We start from the raw sequence: 23,868 nt of genomic DNA on the forward strand, positions 1-23,868 counted from the left end.
GGCACTGTTACCATGTAAAATTACAAAGGCCAGTCATGCCAGCACTGAAAGCAAAAAGTTGAAGTTCCCTTGCAATTACTCAGTGCACAGCCAAGAATGACTTCAGATTTCAGTTCCATCTCCTGAAGCTGTCATTAGCAGAGTTCACAGTTACCACCTTATTTCAACATAAGAACCATATTAATCATATGCAGCTCAGTAATCACATCACCATGTCATAATAGCCAAATTTAATAATAAACTGCATTTTAAAATCCCCTGCTAAAATTTATAAACTATGCATTGCTCAGAAATTACTTGCTTTAAAAGGGAAAAGACAGCAAGCATCATTTGCACACGAATAATTTCTGAAGATAATACAGGTATCATGGAGCCACAGAATAGCCAAGGTTAGAAGGGACCCCTAGAGATTATTCAGTTCCAGTTTGCTCAAGAAGGGTCAACAGGACCCTGTCCAGTCAGGCTTTGACTATCTCCAAGGACACGTTGTCTCTCTGGCTCTAGGGAGCAGATAGGACCAATCATTTCCCTCAGCCTGCTGGCTACACCCTTCCATTGGCCTTTGCTGGCTCATGCTCAACTTCTGGTCCACGAGAATCCCTAAAAACTTTTCTTTTTTAAAGCTTTTTCATGCTCATCATAGCATACATTGGGGTGTTTCTTCCCAGTTGCAGGACTTCTCACTGAACTTCCTGAGGTTCCCATTGACCCCATGCCTCTCTGAACAGCAGTGCAACCATGTGGTGAATCAACCATTCCTCCTAGTTTTGTACATTCTCCAAATGTGCTGAGAGTGCACTCTGTCCCACCATCCTTATCATTAATGACAATGTGAAACGAGCATTGCCCCAGTATCACCTGACTCTGCTTCCATATCCTGTATGCTTTTAATGTTCATGTTTGGTCAGGAGCTCCATGTTCATCCATGCAGACCTTCTGTCACCTGTGCCCAATTTCCTACTCATCTAGCTGGCCCACTCCTGAGCTTGGAGAACATAATCCTTAAATATTAACTAAGTAGGTCCACAAACAGGTCAAAGTCTGCTCTCCTGGAGCCCGCAATTGCAATCCTACAATTTGCCGTGTTTCTTTCCTTTAGGATTCTGAACTTCACCATCTCAACCTTGCTGTCTCTGAGATCACCTCCCCAGACTCACACACCCAAATAGTTCTTTCTCCTTTGTAACTACGAGGAGCAGAGCAAGCTCCCCTTGTCAGCTCCTCCATCACTTTGCCGAGGAATTTTTCAGCAATGCACTTGAGAAACCAGTTGATTGCTTGTGTCTTGCTGGGATGCAGCAGATATTGGGGTGTCAGGGACTGAGGCACGGACCCAGACCAGCAGGGAATCTGAATCGTTTATTCAAAGGAATGAGCTGGTTTTATACACTTTTCCAAGGCACAGTATTTCCTTATGTGGTAGTTCTCACTACTAACGTGACCTATCCTGTGTTGCCACATCAGCAACACACTTTCTAAAGGTCTTTCTGTGGGATGATCACTCGCTGTTCCCCCGTCCGGTCAGCTCCCGGCAGGCTCCTCTGTGGGGGTCTGCCGCATGACATCTCCTCCTCCCAGGGTCTGGGGAGACAAGCTTCTCTGTGCTGCCCTGTGCTCCTTTGTGCTGCCATGTGCTCTTTTGTGCTGCCACGTGCCTCTGCAGGCAGATTTTACAGCTTGTAACTCAACTTTGTTCCATCTCTTCCCACATTGGGGTGGGCAGTTTCCCATGAGGAGAGGGGCCTGCAAACATAAGGCTTCTTCCAGTTGTCTGAAGACCACCTGACCTACTTCCTCCTCCTAATCAGGGAGTCCATGGCAGACACCCACCACCATACTGGTAATACAGGTCCTCCTGGTAGTCTTGACCTGAAATTCTCCCCTGGCTCATCATCCACCGCAAGGCAGAGCTCCAGGCATTCCTGCTGCTCTCCCACACAAAGGGCAAACTCTATTGCCACCCCCCAGCTCGACCTTCCTGATGGGCTTGTATCATCCATTGCAGCAGTCCAGTGGAGTATCTTAGCTCATCTCTGTGATGCAATGAGGCTACAGACATAATATTCACAAGTGAGAGCACCTCCCCCACCATGCTGTGCTCTCTTCATTTGTCTGTTAAAATCCTTCTTACAGCAATTAAGTAAGATCCCTGGGGTATATCTTCCCCAATCCTTTTGATCACAGGCTAAAAATGCCTCTCATGCACTGTTTAATACAGCTCATACCTGGCAGGTATGAACAGAGCTATTATATTGTCACATTCAATCCTCTGAAGCCATTAATGCAGCACAACATGAGCCACAGCATCTGGGGTTCGGTGGCGTACAGGGGATGAAGCATGGGAAAATGAAGGTGGAAAAAAAATTTTGGGGATAGCTGAGCTGAAACACTGTCTGCACAGATCCAGACAGCAATCTGCAGAAATGCAGGTGAGGTGATCACTCAGGTTAGAGACCCAGCTGGGATATTATTTCAGCAATCTGGACTGTTTTGCAGACAAGGGATTTTTACCTCACCATAATTAAAAGACACCTGAGCAATCCCTGGAAAACTTCTAGCACTGTAGTTGGTTCCCCCTCCTGCTGACAAAACAAGCACAAACTGTATTATCTCAGCCATGCAATGAGAACACGAGTTATGGAGCTACCCTGAAGGGAAACATCCCTTGGTGTTTAACCAGAGGGAACAGAACCATGTGAAAGCTAAGAAATAATCTATTTGGTAATTACAATTAATAGCATTTACCTCTTACTGGGAGTTTTATATTTCTTAAATATTTTCCAAACATTAATTAATTACTAAGGCAGGGGGGGAAATGTCATTGTATTATGTAGAAAAATAAGTATGTTGTGATATACTAATTATTGTGTAAGTACCACTGTTCCTTGAGCCCTTCCATATGTATAACCAAGGGGTACATGTGGGTTTAGCTTATTCTCTGCTGTAGGGGAAGAGAGCACTTTTGGAATTTTTTTTTTTTTTTTTGTACACTTACTTCCAGCCTAAGTTGCCAAATATGGATTGTTCTGCAATAGGAAGTGAGCTAAAAGTCACACTTGTTTTTAATGTAGACTTAGACAAAATCCCAGAAACCTATGTTCTGAATTTCCCAGAGTTTAAAATACCATAATAGTCAAAAAATTTCCCCAGGCTTCCAAAACAATGAGACAACACATAGCTCTTGCCACCTCAACAGGCCATTCCACAAATCAAGGACACAATTTGCACTTCATAATCACTACTTACAAAAGCAGAAACCTATACTTAAATATTTTTTTCTAACTATCCAAACAAATGCTTTGAAATTAATAAAGGCTGAGAATCCTAGAAATAATTAGAAATACTAAAAGCCATACTACCACTTTTCATCAAACTACAAGTGTACTGACAGTGTAACAGAAAAAGGAAATTTACTTACCTGCTCAGACTTCCAAGTGAAAACTTCATGAAACACTGATTGTTTCAGACAAAAAAAAAATTATCCATTCTCAGAGAAACAGCCTAAAGAGAACAACTTTTATTTTTCTCCATCATTATTAAACATACTTTTAATACTTGAGCACTCATAACTCCTCCAAGCACTACTCACCACTTTTCAAAGTTTTCTTTTTCATTTTTGCATCGATTAGTTCAATCCACCTCTTGTAAAGGGTTTGATTTCATTGGGAAACTGCTATTATATCTTCTCAGGATCATCTTCCTTGGATAAGTGTTACAACTGTTATAACCCCAATAAGGCACATTATGGCAGCTGGTGAGGGGTCAGTAGCTCTGACCGGTCCGGAGAGATGGTCCCGAAAGGAATCGCCTTCCCGAGGCCCGGTGTCTTCCCTCAGCTGCTGGCTGGAGAGCCTGTGCAGAGGCTGTCAGCTCTTTAGTGATTGTCAGCTCGTGGTTTCAGCTCAGCTCTGCAGGGCAGCCTCCAGGCCAGACCAGGGAGAGAGAGACGAGAGGCCCGTGTAGCTGTTCTGCACGAGGGAGCTTTATTGGTCCAGCGAAGGGGAGGCCAGGGACGAGCTCTCTCTGCCCTCTCAGGGGCAGGGGCCAGCTTTATAGGGATACAGGGGGTGGGTATCAGAGGGTAAAGGCCAATGGGTTACAAAGGATCTGCATAGGGTCTCCCAGAGATTCTGGGTCTGTCTTCTTCTTGCCGTAACTGAAAAGTGGCTGCCTTTCCAGGGGAGTCCTGCTGGGAGATTGAGCACTCTCCTTATCTCAGCAGATGTCCCTCCAGGGCAGTGGCTGGGCATACCCTACAGCACATGACATAACTGAGACAAAAAATTTGAAGCCTATTGCAGAACTGAATCTTTCAGGTTCCCACTGAGCTCATCTAAATCCAGGCAGCACTTCAATAGTTTCTGTAACAGAATTAAACTGGCATACTGAAAATAACAAAAGGAGTTTCCACCCAGAGCTCCTCACCGCAGACCTCTCTACAAGGTGAAAGCTCTAAAACCAAAATGCAATTAGTGTTTTGCTTGTTATCAATGTGTGAATCCCATGCCAATGGATACTTTATAAATACACAGAACCAGCGACACTCACTATCCCTCTTCCACCTAGTCTTCATCTTTGCCCTCAAGAATACTTTGAAAAAAATTGTTTCCAAGCTTAACATGAGGGAGAGTATGGTTTACTTTTGTAAATTTCTGTCATTTTATTATAAATGCTGAATTTGAAAATCCAATTAAAAATCCAATACTTTCTGCTTGGTCTCATCAGTTTTCATCCTGCCTGACAATCTGAAGCAAATTAAATCTAAACTTTCATTTAAAGACATAAAGAGAGTTGGTGTAATTTAAGGGAGTCACATTAGAGAAGGACAGTGGTGTCTGACTCATACTTTTAAGGATTTCATGTGCTAAGCATTCCAATGCCCTATTTTGTACAGGGTTGTTCAGGTCTGAATTCTAATTTTACCTTTTTGTTCATTTTTTAAGAAAAATTTTTGACAAAACTGACAAGCAATGGCTACATCTGCTCCATTTAAACCAAGGAGGCAAATTAGGGTATTAGGAACTCCTTGTTTAATTCCCTGACTCACCAGGTCCTTCAGAAAGTTAAAGAAAACACATGGACCAGTTCTCAAAAATACTTAATCCTTAACTGAAATAGGAAGCCTTTCACACTTTGAGATAACTAAATAAAGATGCAAAAAGAAATAGGGAGAGAGGCTTTTCATCTTCTGAAGAATTCTCTGCATCTTCTGGTGACTACCTACCTTTACAGATCTTGCTCTCTATTTTCCATTTGCCAACAAAGTGAGGATATAAGCATCTCCCATTTGAGATGCATTTGTGAGGACAAAGGGCAAAACACTTACAGTGATGAGGAACACAAATGCCCAAGATCTTTTGAAAGTGTACTTGCTCAGCAGAGCACCTCCTGCAAAAAGGACTGCTTCATGTGAACAGGCACAAATTGCCCCAAAATATCTTTCTTGATCTCAAATGGATAATTATTAAAATACTGGTGCTTCTGTGTCTGTGACTCTTGTGGGAGCACATGCAGAGCACAGGCTGCACTCAGCTCCATTCCCATTAAATGGCACAGGCTTCCTGCCATCACATCCTGTACTTCAGCCATGGCTGGGAACCTGGAAGACCTTCCCAGCACAAGTCCATTCCTGGCTTTTTATAACTGACTGTCAGAGAAGCCCTAATCATTCACTGCCCCTCAGTGCTCTCCTCAGCTGTGGCAGGGCCTTGTGCTCAAGTTAGCAGTGAACAAGGGCAGTGTTTCCACCAGCAGCAGCACACCAGGCTCCCACCAACTCCACAAACAGGTACAGGTCAGCAGTGTCAAAAGATGATGAGGTCACTACAGTGCAGAGTGCTACAGCTTCCAGCACTGACAGAGCAATCAGAACATCATTTAGCAAAAGCAAACTTGAATGAGGGTAGCGATAGCCTCTCTTTCTGTATAGCATTGCTCACCCAACCCAGCAAGGTTCCACAACACTGATTGCAGCATCTTCCAGGGCACAGCCAGGAATGGACCACTCCTACCTGTCTCTTTCTCACACTCTTGCCCTAAGCATCTGCTACCTCCACTCCAGAAAAGACCCTGAGACTTCTGTCTGACCTAACACAGACACTACACGTTCTTAACCAGATCCAAGACAAGAAAACTATTAGTTTTTTCATAGGCTCTCAAGCACAAAGATTAAGGGCAAATTAGACAAACTAAGCCTAATATTTCTATTCTACCTCATACAAAATCTCTTTACACATGATGCAACAATTGAAAATGGCACTTTGAGTTGTATCACAAAGGAAAATCTTGTGAAATCCTTTTTAATATCTTGTCAAAATCAGCATGCTCTGTGACTAGACTGTCAGGGTGATCTATAGCCCCCAGACAGCACTGTAATATAAACTAAATTGCCTGAGTCACAAGCAATGATAGAGTCATTCTACAGGAAATTGGAAATCAATTCTTGTCATCACTGTACATAACTCCTTTATCAGAGCTCCAGTTGGCCGGTGTAATGCAAGGGAAAGAGGCTGGGAACTGACAGTCATGACAAGTTGAACAGTCTACACACATACTGAAGTGCAGAAGTTGTGTTTCTGGAATAGCACTTTGCATAGGGTACATAAGAGATGTAAGCAGCCTGACCTGGTAAAATATCAAAGGCTAATCAAAGGTGTGCTGCATCCTGTTCCACAAGGAAGATATACGTACCTTGGGTTTGCGCCTGAAAATTGAGGCCAGCAGTCTTCTTTGTGCAATGACTCCTGGCAGAACAGAGGGACAACCTTTTGCTAAATCTCACACTGGAATTCTTTCAGACTGGTACTGGGAGATTCCTTCACAGTCCCGATCCAGGTGTTGCAGAAACCAGGGCACCAATGTCAGCACTGGAAAGCTTATTCGTAAGTTTGGCTCTCTGCAATGCTTGTGTCAGGACTCAGTTGTTGGAATCAAGTGAGTAAGTCAGTTTTTGTTACCATCAAGTAGATTTTTAAGCTATGGGAAGAACTAATAGTTTGATTCTAAAAGCTAAAAGGAAATAAAGAGTCTAACACAATGTTATTCTTACAGCATGCAATCACCCTTTGAGCAATGTTTTTCTGCCTAGATGCTCTACTATGCCTCATTTTACCTGGACTCACCAGCTAAATTCATTAAAATGAAGTACAAAATCCATTTTTAAAAAAAAGGCAATTAAGATAATTCTCTGTGAGACAAAGAACATACTCTAGTTCCACTTCTTGCACAAAAGCCAACTCATCAAGCTCCCACACACCTAAAAGAAAGCCATAGCCATTTCATACACAAGCTCACTTTCAACTACTTTACACAGAAAATCCTGGATGCAGGAACATGATCAGCTCATGCAGTGTCCAGCACAGCATGTTTCTTATTTTAATGCAGAAGTCCTAACCTAAAATAAGGACTCCTTCCAAAATACAAAATCCCAGAATGAATTGGGACATTAAAGATTAAATAGTTCCAGGTCCCTGCCATGGTCAGGGACATCTTCCACTGTCCCAGGTTGCTCCAAGCCCTATCCAGCCTGGCCTTGGACACTTCCAGAGATGGGGCAGCCACAGCTTCTCTGGGCAACCTGTGCCAGGGCCTCCCCACACTCACAGGGAAGAATTTCTTCCTGATATCTTAATCTAAACCTCCAGGTAAGTGGAAGGCTGCAATTAGGTCATCCTGAAGCCTTGGCTGAACAATCTCTGCCTTTCCTTATAGGACAACTGCTCCAGCCCACGAGTTGACTTGGTGGCCTCCTCTGGACTTGCTGCAACACGTCAATGTTCTTCCTGTGCTGGGGACCCTAAAGCTGGATGTGCCAAATATAGTTCAATACAAAGTGTTCTGCATAAGTGTCACAAAGTTTGCTTCCCTATTCTCTGGCCTGTTTGGGAGAAAGTGGTTTCTTCACATAAAAATTTGTTATGAGACTAACACTGAGGATTCCTCTTCATGAGAGCTAAGAAGCAGGGACCATGGAGCAAACAAGCCAATACCACCACCACCACCAAGGGAAGCAAATGACCCCCATGCACCACACTAACCTGCAAAGCCTGGAACACACAGCAAAGGAGCTGTGCATGCCCTGACAGCTCTCTTCAACACTGGCTGCAACCATGTCTGGCACTAGTCCGGCAAATGGAGAGCCAACAAGCTATCAGAAAACAGCTGAGAAGTTAAATGCTGTCATCTTGGGTTAATTAACTGAATTTAGTTTACATCAGCCACTGATCTTTTTATCCTAAGTAGAATACTGTTTATGTTCTTGAAAGTAGGCCTGGACAAAGAATTCATTCATAATCATCTTTTGAAGCATGTGAATGTTTTTTAGCTTGTCTGCCTCACTATTCAGAAATATGGTCATTCCACGTTCATTTTTTGGTTTTTGAGTAGTTGGGAAATGAATGCACATTTTGTGGTGGGATAATTGCAAAATTTAAATAATTTGTGATGAAAAATACACCTTCTTTTCTTTTTCTTGAAAAGCAAGCTGAAATCCACAATATCCCAGAAAGATGGCCACTTCCATTGACAAAGTCAATTACACTATCCACCCTTAATGATATCCCATTATTCACTAAACTATTACAAAATTAATCTGGTAGATAGAAATTTAGTCAGATGTTTGTTTGTTTAACATCATTACCCAGTTTTGAGTCCATGAATCAAAGGAAGTTTTAATTAAGGCATGCAGAATAAGAAGGGCATGAAAGTAGAACATTTAATTTGCAGAGCATAGTTGCACAATGTGTATTCCTTGGTGGCAAAGCCAGCATGAGAAGTTCCTGCTCCATTCCACCTCTCTCTTCTGGCCCTCATTAAAATGCTGCAGTTTTCTGCTCTTTCCCTCAGTTGTGCCAATGTAAGTGCATGCTGTGATAGATGTTCATCACTGCAATCACCTGGAATATGATTCACTATCCCTGCAACAGCATTGGAATTCTTTTATTTGCTTCCAGTTCAGCTCCATAAAAACCACACCACGAAAGCAGCAAATGCTGACCTGGAAAGTGATTTGATCTGCACAAAACACAACTCAAGGATCAGTGCTCATAATGTACCATTGCATTAATAATGTCCTGCTTTGTTCTGGGCTGGCACATGGGCCTAACAAATTAGTCCAATATGATCAGCTTGTTCTTTTACAGCACTCTTGAGGTTTTAGGAGTTTCCCTTCTGTTTTCTTTTTCTGTTATAGAATTTTCCCCATACACATTGCCAGGGGGACAAATTACTGGGTGCTTAAGAAAAACAAAAGACCTGGCCATAGAGGGAGGGGTCCATCTGGCTATTCTCTTTCACCTGGGCTTGTGGGCTGTGAGTTCTCCGTGTTTGGATGGAGAGAGAGGCTGGAAGGAATTCGTCAGCTCTGAAGACTTCTGCTTTTTCAGCTGCTTTCCTTCCTTCTACTGGGGAAACCCCGGGATTCCCAAGCCTGCCTTCCCTGCCCCCCTGGGAGCCAGGCTGCGGCCGCCCTGCCCCTGCTGTTGCTCTGAGCCTTCACTACTCTGTAGCCCCGCATGTCCTGCCTGCTCAGACCTCCGGGGGTTCCCACTGCAGCTCCGGAGTTTGATACACCTCGTCTGTCATCCGGGATTTGTGCTTCTCCCTGCTGTTCCGGCCTGCTGTTCCCGAGGGTCCGGCCGGACACCGGGATCGGCTGCCCAGGGGTTTGTGAAGCTCCTTTGTTCCATCCCTTCCCGGGATCCCGGGATCGGCTGCCCAGGGGTTTGTGAAGCCTTTGTTCCATCCCTTCCCGGGATCCCGGGATCGGCTGCCCAGGGGTTTGTGAAGCCTTTGTTCCATCCCTTCCCGGGATCCCGGGATCGGCTGCCCAGGGGTTTGTGAAGCCTTTGTTCCATCCCTTCCCGGGATCCCGGGATCGGCTGCCCAGGGGTTTGTGAAGCCTTTGTCCCATCCCTTCCCGGGATCCCGGGATCGGCTGCCCAGGGGTTTGTGAAGCCTTTGTTCCATCCCTTCCCGGGATCCCGGGATCGGCTGCCCAGGGGTTTGTGAAGCCTTTGTCCCATCCCTTCCCGGGATCCCGGGATCGGCTGCCCAGGGGTTTGTGAAGCCTTTGTTCCATCCCTTCCCGGGATCCCGGGATCGGCTGCCCAGGGGTTTGTGAAGCCTTTGTTCCATCCCTTCCCGGGATCCCGGGATCGGCTGCCCAGGGGTTTGTGAAGCTCCTTTGTTCCATCCCTTCCCGGGATCCCGGGATCGGCTGCCCAGGGGTTTGTGAAGCCTTTGTTCCATCCCTTCCCGGGATCCCGGGATCGGCTGCCCAGGGGTTTGTGAAGCCTTTGTTCCATCCCTTCCCGGGATCCCGGGATCGGCTGCCCAGGGGTTTGTGAAGCCTTTGTCCCATCCCTTCCCGGGATCCCGGGATCGGCTGCCCAGGGGTTTGTGAAGCCTTTGTTCCATCCCTTCCCGGGATCCCAGGCCGCCAGTGCCGCGTGCTCCCCGAGCTCGCTCCGGAGCGCCCCCTGCAGCCGCGGGGGAACCATCGCACCTGCCCTGCTCACCGGGAGCCGCCAGCGCCCCTGCCGGCTGCGAGCGGAACTGCACCCGAGGGGAAAGGGCCTGACAGCCGAGAAGGCTGGCACTGGGTTTGGGATTGTTTGCTGTCACTGCCAGAGTTATTGCTGTTTGTTTGCCTTGTTATATATATAGATAGCTATATAATAGTAAAGAACTGTTATTCCTGTTCCTCATATCTTTGCCTAAAAGCCCCTTAATTTCAAAATTATAATAATTCAAAGGGAAGGGGGTTGCAATTTTTTTTTTTTTTCCATTTCAAGGGAGACTCCTGCCTTCCTTAGCAGACACCTGTCTTTCAAACCAAGACAAACACTGTACAAGTCACCAGCTTCCAAAAGTTCACACTAGCGTACACTGGGTTTGAAAGGGCCAGGACTAAATCCTACCTAAGTCCATTACCAGGGTGATACTCATAGGTTAGGACATGTGGATTGTCTGGTGGCTCACAATTTTTTTTAAACAGCCTGAGTTTGAAAATCCCAACAAAGATTTCAGCCATCACAGGAAGATGTGCAGCACTAACATTAATGAGGAAAACTGGCCAGCTCAAACTAGAGATTTCGCAGTAGTATATGTGTCATTCTTGACCTGCATTCTTACACACACAGCTACAAAAAAGCACCAAGGTTAAAGAATTGGTGACAAACACAAACGGATTCTAGAAAAGCTGCAGAAGTCCATAGAGAATGAAAAGTTCTCTGCCAACAGCATCTGTCAGGCAGCAGTCAGAGAGCTTTAACCATCTTGCAACAAGTCAAAGGCAGAACCGTATTGCTTGATAGGTTGTACCATGCACAGACAGAAGGTAAGAAGTGATCCAAAAAGCATAAAAGTGTTAGAAACAGCTCAAGCAAGAGAGGGTTACTGCTTATGACAAACTAACTGGAAAAGAATCCCATGCTTCTAATTATCTTCATTATTGGATTAAATTCAAACCCCTTCTTTCCCTCTCCAAACCAAGGTTTAATTTACAGCATCACTTAAAGAATCCAGGAGTGAGCTATACCTAACAAAAGTTTTGCAAGTCATGAATCTTCTCTACAACTGTCTTCATAACCATAGGAAAATACTTTATCGCTGCAATAATCCCCTTTAAAGGGGATTACTAAAGTGAACAGGCATGATTGAACAGTCACCAGTCTCCGTTTCGTTTCAGTCCTTAATTTAGACACTTCGTTAACAGCTAGTTATTGCTGAAGCAGAGAGAATTTTGCTTGGTAAGTCATTTCAAAGACTGTTTCTCCATATCTTAAAAGGTCTGAAACAGAGGTTAGAAAAACCAATAAACTTAAAAGTATGGAAAGCACAGTCACAGAGAAACCTTTTATCAATGCACAGCATTGCACTGATAACATGAAAAAGTAATTTGCATGTTTACTGATGCATTGTGGATATTTGTTCAAAGCCTTTAACATAAGCTGTTAGTTACACAGCCCTGATTCATTTAAGTTCTCATAGTTTTAATTAGTTCTGAGAAAATCTTTTATGTAGAAGTCACAAGTTGCCATGAAGCAGCAACTTCCCCCCTTTCTTCCTGTGATTCAAACCCTCATGGGAAAAGTCCTGCATATTAGACTTGGGCCAAGAACACACCAAACAGAAAGCTGCAGCACCAACTGTTGTTCAGCACCCTGCAGTTTTGCACCCAAACTACAAAGACAACACACCTATCCACATTTTGTGGATTAACCCAAGCTGCAGAGAAATAAAGTAATTTTTTATGGACCAATAGCCATGGTAACAACCATGAAAAAAGAAAAAACAAACAAACAAACAAAACAGCAGCAAAGGTTTTCCAGCTGTCTGAAAAGCACAGCTGTGGAAGTGTGGAGGCCAGAAAGGTGAGCCTGCAAGGCCCCACTTCCAACTTGTGCCTGCATTTCCATGAATGTGGATGACTGCCAGGCAGGAGCAGAGCAGCTCACATTCACCCACACATCAGCACTGACACCTGGGACAGGGGGTTCACCACTCTGGTCAGCACTGACACCTGGGACTGGGAGTTCACTGCTGCTGCACATGCTCCAGCTGCCCACTCCCCACACAGCACCAGTTCTGAGTCCCAGCCCAGGGGGTGACCAAGGCACACCCAGTTGGATGGAAGTGGCAATTTTCTCTGCAGTTCTACAGTAGAGTCATGGCTTTACCTGCCCTTTTTTTTGTCATCTCACTGCTTCATTCCAGTGACACTCTATGGATGATGTTGAAAGCTGACTTTGGCATGTGTAATCTGATGAGATCACACAGCTTCTGTGAGATTCAGCATGCTAATTCTTATTCCCTTATTTTACAAAATTAAGCCATTGGAGTGCAGTCTTGTGGCAATTCAAAAAGTGACTTTTCTGAAAGTTGCACCTACCACATGAATTAAGTAGAACAAACCACTCCCAAACTTTTAAAAGAAGCCCAATAACTGTATTTTTGTACCTATGCTTTTAGAATCTTCTACACGATCTTTGACTTTTGAGTAATATCTAATTCTTTTTTCTCCATTTGCTTTTGGATTTCCAGTTTTCACTTCCATATCCTGTTTAGGACTAGAGCAGCAGAAGGGAGAAAAACTGCTGATGTCTTGCTGTCTGTAGCCTGGCAAGAGGGAAACACAGGATCATTTGGCAAAAAAATTGCAATTCTGTGAGGATTCAATTTCTGCATCAAAACAACTAATATCCTGTAAATCTGAATAACTAAGCATCCACATGTTCAGATGCTTATCAAAGCTATAATAAACTTCTGTGTTCTGTCATAACTGTTAGAGATATCTATTGTAATAATTCATACATTTTCATAGCTTGGATAGAAAATGATGCTAGAAAGCTCTGAACAGAAGAAGAGCATAACCCATGGAAGTCAGAAAAAGTAAACTAAAGGTTTATTTAATAAGTTAAAGTTTCATTTGTCTGAAAAATGTGTATCATGTCAGCCACAGAAGCAACCATTTGTAAAGGACTTGCAATTAGCTACATCACTAAATGTACCTGTCACTTCAAGTACACAGGGTCAAGGCAGAACTCCCCCTTCACCCTCTCCTTTCCCACCCAATGCAAAGTTCCTTCAGTTTTTCCTGGATCTGTCCCCAGTGTGTCTTATTGTCTGTTACTGTCAGCCAACAGATGTGTGCACTCTCCATGCCATCCTATCTATATGTTTTCAATAAGCCAAACAAACAAAATACTGAAAGTCCTAAGTCAAAGTGAAAGAAAGCAAAAGGATGATAGACTTCACCAGTTAGAAGGAAAACCAGAGCAAACTGCATGTGATGCTTCTTTGTTACCATAGCACACCCAGAATTTCACACAGCTACACTGTAAATGAGGGAAACCTACCTGAAGGAAACACCTTTTGTCCAAGCTCTTAACTCACCACCACTGGTAACAGATGCACTCTTGACAGCAAGGTTACCCCTGAGCTGGTGTAAACCAAGCAGCTAAGCATTCAAACATCACCTCTTGTCAGACTTTCCCCCAGCAAAGAAAACCCATCTGGACAAGACCATCTGACGGCATACTTAACTGATGTTACGGTGCCACTATGTCTCAAATAAGAGAAAAAAACCTCATTCTGCAACAGTTAAACTACAACCTTCTTAAAACCTGAGTACTACTTGAGCCTTTGCAGTCTACACTGGTTGAGATACTTTAAACAAGCACTGACTGCTCACAGATTAATCCCTAAACACAGTAGGGATGCAAATAGCTTAGCTGGAAAATTTAAGTCATCACTGAGTTATCCAAGTACACAGAGTCTGCAATATCCTTAATTACCTACATCCCTCTATCATTGCTCTGTCCTTAAGAATCACACCCAAAAAAAGGAACATCGTGAAAAAACCACACATCACTGGGCCTCTCCTGCCTGTATATATCAAGTAAAACCAATCATTTAAGACTTCACTCTGCTTATACAGCTCTTCACATCACTCTGCTAAAAGCAACATGATGCCAATTACTTACAAACTACTGAAGAAAACACTATCTACTACAGTATCCTGACATATGACGGTAGCTAAACCATTCACATTTCCAACCAGGATCACACAGATGATCAACTGTTGAAGTTCGACTGAGGGGTTGCTTGCTAAGCTGCTGTAACATCTTCACTCAGGATCTTAGGACTAAATGTTAAGAACTTCCCCTGAACAAAGTCTAGGATGTTGGTGTTTCTAATTGTTTTGGATGTTTTTGATTATCAAGCTTCAGTAAGAACTGCAGTGCACTGATGCTCCAAAGAAAAGGTACCATGTATTTTTTTAATGCTTCTACTCATGCTCTTTGACAGGATGTGCTACATCCCATCACTGTACCATGACCATCTCCTAACAGCCTCTGTGGTATTCAATATGTGACTTGGATACAACACACTGAGGCTTGCAGAGGCAAAAGGAAGAGTAACAAACAATTTTACAGAACACTTTCCGTGTCCATATACTAGAGCAGATTGTATGTGTACAGCCCAGCAGTACAGAGCAGTCAAAAGGTTACGAGTATCCCAAATTCCCTCTAAGAACTGATGCTGCAGCGCCAGCCATTCTTCACTGTGACTCTCACTCTGTGGAGCAGGAAGCAGTTTTCATTCCCCACCACTGCAAGTCTTGGCCAGGAGCCCCAGGTGACGGATCACTGCGGGGCCGACCCTGCTGATGGATCTCGCTCCATGGGAAGCGCCGGAACAGCCACGTCAGAAGAGGGAGTTCCCCCACAGGAGCTGTGCGGTGGAGCCAGGGCGCCATCAGCCGGAGATGCACTGCCCGCACGGCCCCTTCCCCCGCACCCATCACACTGAGCACAACATTCCGTCCCTTCAACAGCCGCACAGGCTTTACGTTATTACACACTTCACGGAATTATGTTTAGAATTTAAAAAAGGAATTTTTCTCGGAGTTGTTTTTACCACTATTCTTCCCATCTTTCTTGTACCAGTTTCATTAATTTTTCCTTTTCCCTAGATCTCACAGAAAGGGATTTTCAAAAGCACTCTATCTTCAAGTGAGTTCTGGAAAAATCCCTCATTCAGAAAAATACAAGTAAATCCCTAGCCTGCTTTGCTAGTACAGTGAGAAAGATAAGCATAAATCCAGCTATAACTCAAATTCAGTCTTTTTACAACCTAAAAAGTATTGAAAAGTAAAGGCTGCTTTACTGCACATTACCAGTACTGTTAATTTAAGGTATTTCTTAACTGTTAAGTTAGAGAGATATTCCTGCCAGTGAAGGTTTATCTCTGCCTCCCTTGCAGTCAAGTAGGATGTGATGACTCCATCTACTTTCTCATTCTCTGAGGCAGCCTATAAACCTGCCAGTGGAGAACAGCAGAACAGAGGTCTCCCCAAAAAGAACACTGAAAACAGACATTTCTAGCTAGAAGCTGGGAACTCAAATTATAAACCCCCTGCAATCCTGTTGCCCTGAATGACATGAAACAGCTTTCTACTTACAACTTCTACTGCTTGATCTGCCACCCCTGTTCCTCAGCACTCCCTCTCCTCTTCCCCATTCAAGCACACACTGTGAACATCTATATCATGAGACAGAGAGACAGCCAGGGAAATTTCTCTTCCTGCACTAACAAAACACAGGAACTACTACAGTCCACTCTCCTGGCCTCAGCTTTAGCACACCATGCATACACACCATGTTCATTGTATTTTATACTGGCATCAGAGAGCTCATCCTGACTGGCAGCTCAGTGCAGCAGGCACAGCTCACACAGCTACTGGCAATCAAAAAAACCTCCCCCCCAGTATCTGAGACATTACAAATCCACTGGGATGCCTCCATACTCTAAATACAGCACATGAACTAAGCTATGTGTCTTCTACACTCACGACTTGTTACCCCCCACTACTCCCCCTAAGAAAAGTTAGGTTAGCCAGCACCTGAGTTTTGCATGTGAAGAGGGGGATACACAGAGTCAGCACCATACAGAGATGGAGACAATGTGAGGGGAATTAGTTTTTATGTACAAGACAGGTTAGAAGCAGTCTGGCCTTCCAGTTGCCCAACAGGCCATAAGCAACCGAGAGCTGCTTGCAACAAAACAAACCCAAACCATGCAGCAGGCTTTTGATATCTGGCTAGGACAGATTTGAAATATCAGATCATCCTAGTTCATGTCTGTGTCTAAAGGCCTGATGAGGACACGAAGCTGTTCAAACTTTGCTTGCCTTATTTCACATGAACCCAGACTACTGCAAAGCAAGGGCACAGCACAGGTCAGTGCACCTGCAGAACTGCATCACTGCAGAACTCAGCCCAGGATCCAGCTTGCTGAGTCAATCACAGAGCACTGGAACTGATGATCAGGGGCTGCATAGCTTTGAGTGGCTAATGAAGTTGTAATGGGGCATTTATCAAGTGATTTTTAAAGTAAACATCATTGATTTCCTTGCAAAATGTAGCATATAAATGACACATTTGGGAGTAGTTCAACTACCTGGTCCCTGGGGAGCCAGGACATGCCACACACAGTAACCTTGTCAGTCACTGCAGTCTCTGTGTCCATCCAGCTGTTGCCTCCAGCTGGATTTAAGGATGACTCTTATGAAGCAAAGCAAGGACTTGAGGAAGTCCATCTTTCATCTTGGATGAGTGTTCTAACAACCAGGCATTTGAACACTTTACAGGGGTGCATCTCTCTCATGGTCAGAACACTCATACTAGGAATTCTCCTTGAAAGTTTTAAAAAAGCAAATACATTTCAAGAAAATATTTTTCTCATTTTGAGAAACCAGCATTTTCCAACATAAAAAAAAAAGTCACCGAAAAGTGAAAATAGCTGCAACTATTATCCTAAATTATTATCTTATCCCTCTGGGCCAGAGCCCAGGAAAGTAATCTCATCATGTTTCTCAAACGTGTTAAAACAAACTTTTTCTACCCTTTCCTTGACTTGGCCACTCTGCTTTTTTGCAGTCTCCTTGGTCAGCAGCAGCTCAGCTCTTCCATGGCAAAGGAATGAAAACTGGCTGGATTTGCTGACTGTGGGAGGTAATACACCCTGCCCTGCCTTGTGAGACTGGGCTGCTCTCAGCAACTGGAGACAATTTGCAGTTCCCCAGACAGAGTAAGTCTTTGTGGCCATTAATAATCTCACTCCTTTTTCCCAAAGGAAGTGGACTACAGAACTGTTTTTCCTTAAACCACCACATGGTTCACAGTCTCTTTTGAACCCTTGCACAAGCAGGCCACAACAGCCCATCTATCAGCCAGTTTTTCAGTATGAATTTCCACGATTTATTTCTAGTCTCACCTGAAATTATGTCAAACTGGTCTTAACTGAATTATGTCAAACAGTCACAAATGGGGCTGGTGGAAACCAGTAACAGCCATATGGAAATCACACCCAAACCAGGCCCAGATCCCAGGGTAAGGTTACGGAAGAGAAATCACTGCCAACCATTAGCTTAAAAACTAGAACTCACAAAATAACAGTTAAACCCCTTGAGAGCAAACCCAGTGAGGAAGAAGACCATCAAAAGCAGTGACAAAACAGCTGCACATGAGGGTATTTAATAGACCACCACTCTATAGTACCTCCAGATTTGTTACTGCTAATCAAAGCACAGTTAGTAAGTGAGCACAGTTAGAAATGCAAAATCAGGAGCATGCACACAAGATGACTCTGCTGGCACTGCAGAGCTCATTGTTTTAGATCACAATTGACATGACTACACTGACACAAATTAAATGCAGCTGCAAGACCCAAAAGGACAAGATGGACAAAGTGCTGGGGAAAGGAAACAGAATGAAATTCAGCAGTCAAATGTTCTTCATGAAAGACTATTTAGTGAATATTTCAACGTTCATCTTTGGTTATTGGAGGAAAACCAGAATGAACATCTAAGATTTAAATAAAAATTAATGAAAAATAAAGATATAATGTAAGCACTAATGGCTACTAAGAGATTGTCGATACCGAGCACTTGTATTCAGTGATAGCCACAGTCTCGATACTTCAACAATAAATGAAGGATCACTGAAAACTTTTAGAGTTCCAATGGTTCTCCTAGACAGATTTTAGAGTCTGCAGGCATTTATGTCAACTCAGTAAAGCAAGTACAACTGTCTTTTGCTATATCAGAAACTGAAAAGCTGCCAGCAATACTTATGCATACTACAGAAAACATTCTGCATAACTTCCATCTGGTATTCATCAATTTAAGTGGATGTAAGGATGGCATATGTTACTGTTCTCCCACAGCCTAGAGAAAGTAATCATCTTTCCCTCCTTGATGCAAACAGCACATATTTTTGCATGAAACAGATATTTTTATTTAGTAGTTTTTAACAATCTGTACACACTTGTATTTAGGAGAAGGTCTTCTGGGCATTCCTACTGAAAGTATCAGACTGGATGGTATTCTGCCTAGTTTTTCCAAAGCAGAATACTATCTACAAAGGGAAACAAAGAATCAGACTACAAAGCACCAGGTGGTTTGCAACACTGAAAGATGTGAGCCTGTTCTTCTGCCCATGGAGTAGAAGTCATCCGCTACATGAACAAAAACCAAAATTCAAACACACTTTGTCTTCCATCATTACAAATGTTAAATTTGCTGCAAGTCTTAAAAACTACATGGACAAGCTAAATTTTTCCAAGATTAAGGCAATAACATCTCAAGGAGATTCTAATTTCTCTACATTAACCAATATTTTCTATCATACTGATAATATAGACCTTCTGGCCGGCTTTGTTACAGAGGAAAGTAGTTGTGTCCATGTGATGTTAGCTGCAGAGATGTGTGTATTTGCCAAAATATGGACTGAAGGTTTAAGGAATGAACACAGTTGGATTTCTAAACACAAAGCAAATGGATGAGCTAGCTAGAAGTCTTTTAAAACAAAAAATCCCACAAGGGTTCAAATTTCTGACTGATAAACCACTGCTACAGAGCAAGAGCATGAAGTGAAGTCCAGTGAACTCACGGCAAGACTCTTCCACATAAATGGGCACAGATCAGATTCCAGCTCAGGGTATGAACACAGAGCCTGCTCGAGTTTCAGCAAGCACATGTGTAGCAGAGCTTGCTCTGCCAAAGAGGCACAAGCTTGGGGATTGGGGGTTTTTTTTTTTCCCATTTCTTGTTGATTTTGAAACTATTGATATTAAATAAATTAAACAAGAAACCCTAGACAATGTTAGGGGAACAGACATAGGAATTCATCAACTATTAAAAAGCAAACCTAGAAAAAGAAATCCCAGTATTTTAGATTCTATTAAATACAGCATTTTTTCCCTCTCTCATGACTATTTTCTTTGAATCTAATGTCCCAATCCCGCTCTTTGCATTCCATGGTATTAAACACCCTGAAAATGAGTGAGAAACACACAAACCCAAAGAGAAGCTGGCAGCAAAATTGTACCAACTACAGGGAAATATAATAAAGCTTTCAACATCATCAGCCAAAAACAATCCAGTAAGGATTATTTCTAGTGCTTTGCATTTCACAAGAATAATTTTTCGCCAGCATGGCCAGAAAGTGTGGTATGGAAGAGACATCAGTGTGGGAAATCTGATTCAGATGGAGTTTTCTGGCCTTTCCTGCTTTCCCAGAGGTAGCAATGCATTTATCACTATAGGATATGCTTCAGACATTTAAACACAAATATTTATTTTTGAGAAATACGGACTCTGCTGAGAGACTAGACTGACAAAGAGAAACCAATTTATCTAAAAGTAAGCTTGCAGAGCTTACATTTCCTCTGTGTGGCAGAGGAAATGCCACACAGCAGACACCTGAGCTAGCTCATTCTGTCTCCTGTTACAAGTTCTTCATTCCCCATGGAACTCCTCTAGTCCTTTTCCCCAGTCCCAGTGTCAATTCATCTTTCCCAAATGCCAGCTCATAATTACATTTTAGTTAAGGTCCTACCAAGAAAACAGTAAGTGTTATCATGGTCAATCTTTGTCCAAGTTCTAAATGTTAAGCTATCAGAGTCTTTTCAATGAAACATACAATTTTTTAACAGAAAGTGCCCATAACAGAAGAGGAAAGTTGCAGTGACCACACTGCCTTATCTGGAGAGAAGGAGTCTGCTATAGGCACGTGAAGGTGAAAGGCGTCCAAGGAAAGAAAAGCAGAGAAAATTACCTTGAGGCTTTCACCCTCCAATCCTAAAAAAAAAAAAAAAAAAAAATAAAGAAAAACAACAAAAAAAAAAAAACTGAGTCAGATTTAAGACCATGAGAGAATCATAAAGTCTTATCCCTTGCAGCATGACATAGCTTCAGCAGTGTATTCCTTCAACAGGAGCACCACTTGTGGTTCAACATGACTATTTCTTTTAGAAATTAAGTAATTTAAACTTCTCAATGAAGGGCCCCCTTGTCTAGAGGGATGTCACTCTAAGGGTTAAATATTGTGGTGATAAAATTTCATACCAAATTTATAGTTTCAATACAACAAGTTTCAGATTCCATGTCACTGAAAACACAGGCCAGTTATAACAAGGCGACAGCAGAAGCCATTTTAGGAGCCAAACCATGGCCATATTGGTTACCAGCACCTATATTTCCCTGGGGGATTTTTGGGATTGTTTTGGTTTGTGATGGTAGTTGTTATTTTTTAAAGTAGAAAAATCTTCAACCATGAAAATGATCTTCCAAAAGCAGTTATCAAACTGGCCCAGCTCACAGCAATGCCTCGGAGGGAAGAACACAACTACCTGCAAAGATGGGGTTGTGCTGCTCGAGTACCGCAGCTCACTAGAACCCAGGCGATGCAGATCTTGGTTTACCACCTCTCCTGGGTCCCCAGAAAGTCTTCCTGTACATTCTCCTTTTACACATTCCCAAAGACTTATATGCATATGCGATGCTGGCTGGGGATTACCCGACGGGGCACAGTGTCTTTTCTGCACACGTCAGCTGGGCAGCTGCAGCTCGGGCAGGCTGGCTCCTCTGCTCCAGGAGTAAACCCCAAGAAAAGATGACAGGAGCGTCGGCAAAGAAGAGGGAAAGGTTCTTTGTACAGGTTCCACAAGCGAGGTTTATTCCATTCCAAAGATCCAGACACAAAGAATCATTTCAGGGTAGGGTCCAGGGTTCTTATACTCAGCAGACTAGGGGTGGAGAGAAGGAAAAAACCAATCGGCGAGCACAAGATGGGAGGAGTTAACAGGGAAGTATCCAATGGGAATAACTTGGAGGAGGGATTTAGAACAACGAGCCAACTTTCTAGACTTAATACATAGTCAAACAGGGAAAATACATATGCATAAACATATACATAAAATTGGGTGAGGAATACATGAACCAATCAGACTCAATGATGTAAATTGGGAACACAAGGGTCTGTGGGAACTCTCCCTAATCTTGGGGAATGTGCTGTACCTTGGTGCCCATCCACCAGGACATAGGGTCATGGCAGCCACAGCCACATGCACTGCAACACATACGAACCTGAGAGAAAGGGTCAAAAGGTAAGACTCTTTCATATATAGACATCTTCCACAACCAAGAACTTCTCTCATAACTCTGAGAGAAAATCTATACGGAATATGTTTATTTTTACCATATCAGTGCTTTGGAATAAAAAAAAAATTCTATTGATTTCAGTTACAACTGCCCATTCTTCTGTTTACAGCATAATAGATTCTAGTAAAATGATTAGAAACAGGAGCAGTGTTTTATAGCAGTAGTATATTAATGATTCAGAGACTTATCATGTCTTATCAAGCCATGAGCATCAAAAAGACAAAAACGTAATAATGGAAGATGTGTCCTCAAACTGCATATTTGGCAATCTCTTTAACTGTACTTTATTTTTACATCATAGCACCATACATGTTCAGTTGTGCATTCTCTAGAACCAATTAAGTCATAATAACTTGACATCTCACCATGATTCTCTTCTGTTTTGCCACCTACATTTTACATCAAGCAAATAATATAAAAGCAAATAAAAATCTGTGAAGGTCCTTTTAACAGGTCCTTTTTGACAGTCTGTCATATTGTGAAAATCAGAGTAGATCAAGAATTTCTCCTATTTTTCCAGTCTAGCCTCTCATTCAAACACATGGGTTTAAACATTTACATGCCTATTCATAATTTATTGGAGCATTTGCCACTCATGACATAAATACAGGTCTAGCCTGCAGGATAAACAATGACTAGTAGCTGAAAGACAGCATTCCAATTAGTCATTGGGAAGTACATCCATGCTCATTGCTTGGTCCTCAGGTGCCAGTAAGCTCCAATAGGGAAGTCTGGCATCAAATATGTCATCCAGAAAAATATATTGCTTTCAAATAGCAATAGCAGCTAGATCAGAGACTGTTTTTCTCTCCCAGTTCATACCAGTAGGAAGACATATCTTTAAAAAAGTTCCCAAAAATATGAACCCCTTAAGAATGCTGGTGAGGAAAGCTGTGCTCAGAGTTCTGTTCCTGCCACTGGGACATGCTTATTCTGCTTCTGAAGACCTGTGCCAGACTGTATTTTGTGTTTCAAATTTCAGTGTTGAGCATAGAGAAAAATGGTGGAGCCAGGAGATGGCAGGGGAAAGTTGTGCAAGGTGAGAATACCACTCCAGCCACCTTTGCAACTCAAGAGGACCCTGTAATACTCAGCTACTTCCCCATCACAACAGGGTAGCCTAGCCAAATGCCATTCAGCATTGGCTTGGGTGCCATCTTTGACATCCCTGTCACAGACTGTTGATCCTTAGAGTGACAGACTAGAAAACATAAGCATCTCCTCAATCAGGAAGCATTGCATGTCTCCAAATTGGGCTTACTGAATAAGCCTTTTGCTCCAGGATAGTATTCATCTCCATGATCCTCCTTCCAACACATTGTGCACCTCCAGCTTAAATCCAGACTTTGGAGAAAAATTAATGCCTAAGTTTGCTTATGCTCTGTAGACTTACAGCAACATAAAGCATTCACAGAATCCCAGAAGGTTTTGGGTTGGAAGCGACCATAAGGATGATCTACCTCCACCCCTCTGTCATGGGTAGGGACACCTTCCACTAGAACAGGTTTCTCCAAGCCTTGTCCGGCCTGGCTTTGAGCACTTTCAAGTTGCATTTCAAGGGGCACTTGCTAATAAAAAAATTCCAAACTAAATCAAAAGGGGTATTAGTTACCTGAGGGCAAGGGCAGCCATGCTTTTTCTTCCCACTTCCTCCCCCTTTTTAAATAAGCTGGCATACAGCTGGCACAGCCTGTGCTACATCCCATGCCACAGCCATGGTCGGAGGCTGTGCAGTCCTGCTGTCAGATGAGTACTGGGCCTGGTCCAGTTTCCAGTTTTGCATATGGTCATGATTACCAGATTGCTTTGGAAAGCACAGGGACTCCGAAAACAGCACGTCTGGAAGGGGTTCCTCATAT

The sequence above is a fragment of the Coloeus monedula genome (genome assembly GCF_965178545.1).
Source record: "Coloeus monedula genome assembly, chromosome: 20".
Lineage (NCBI taxonomy): Eukaryota > Metazoa > Chordata > Aves > Passeriformes > Corvidae > Coloeus > Coloeus monedula.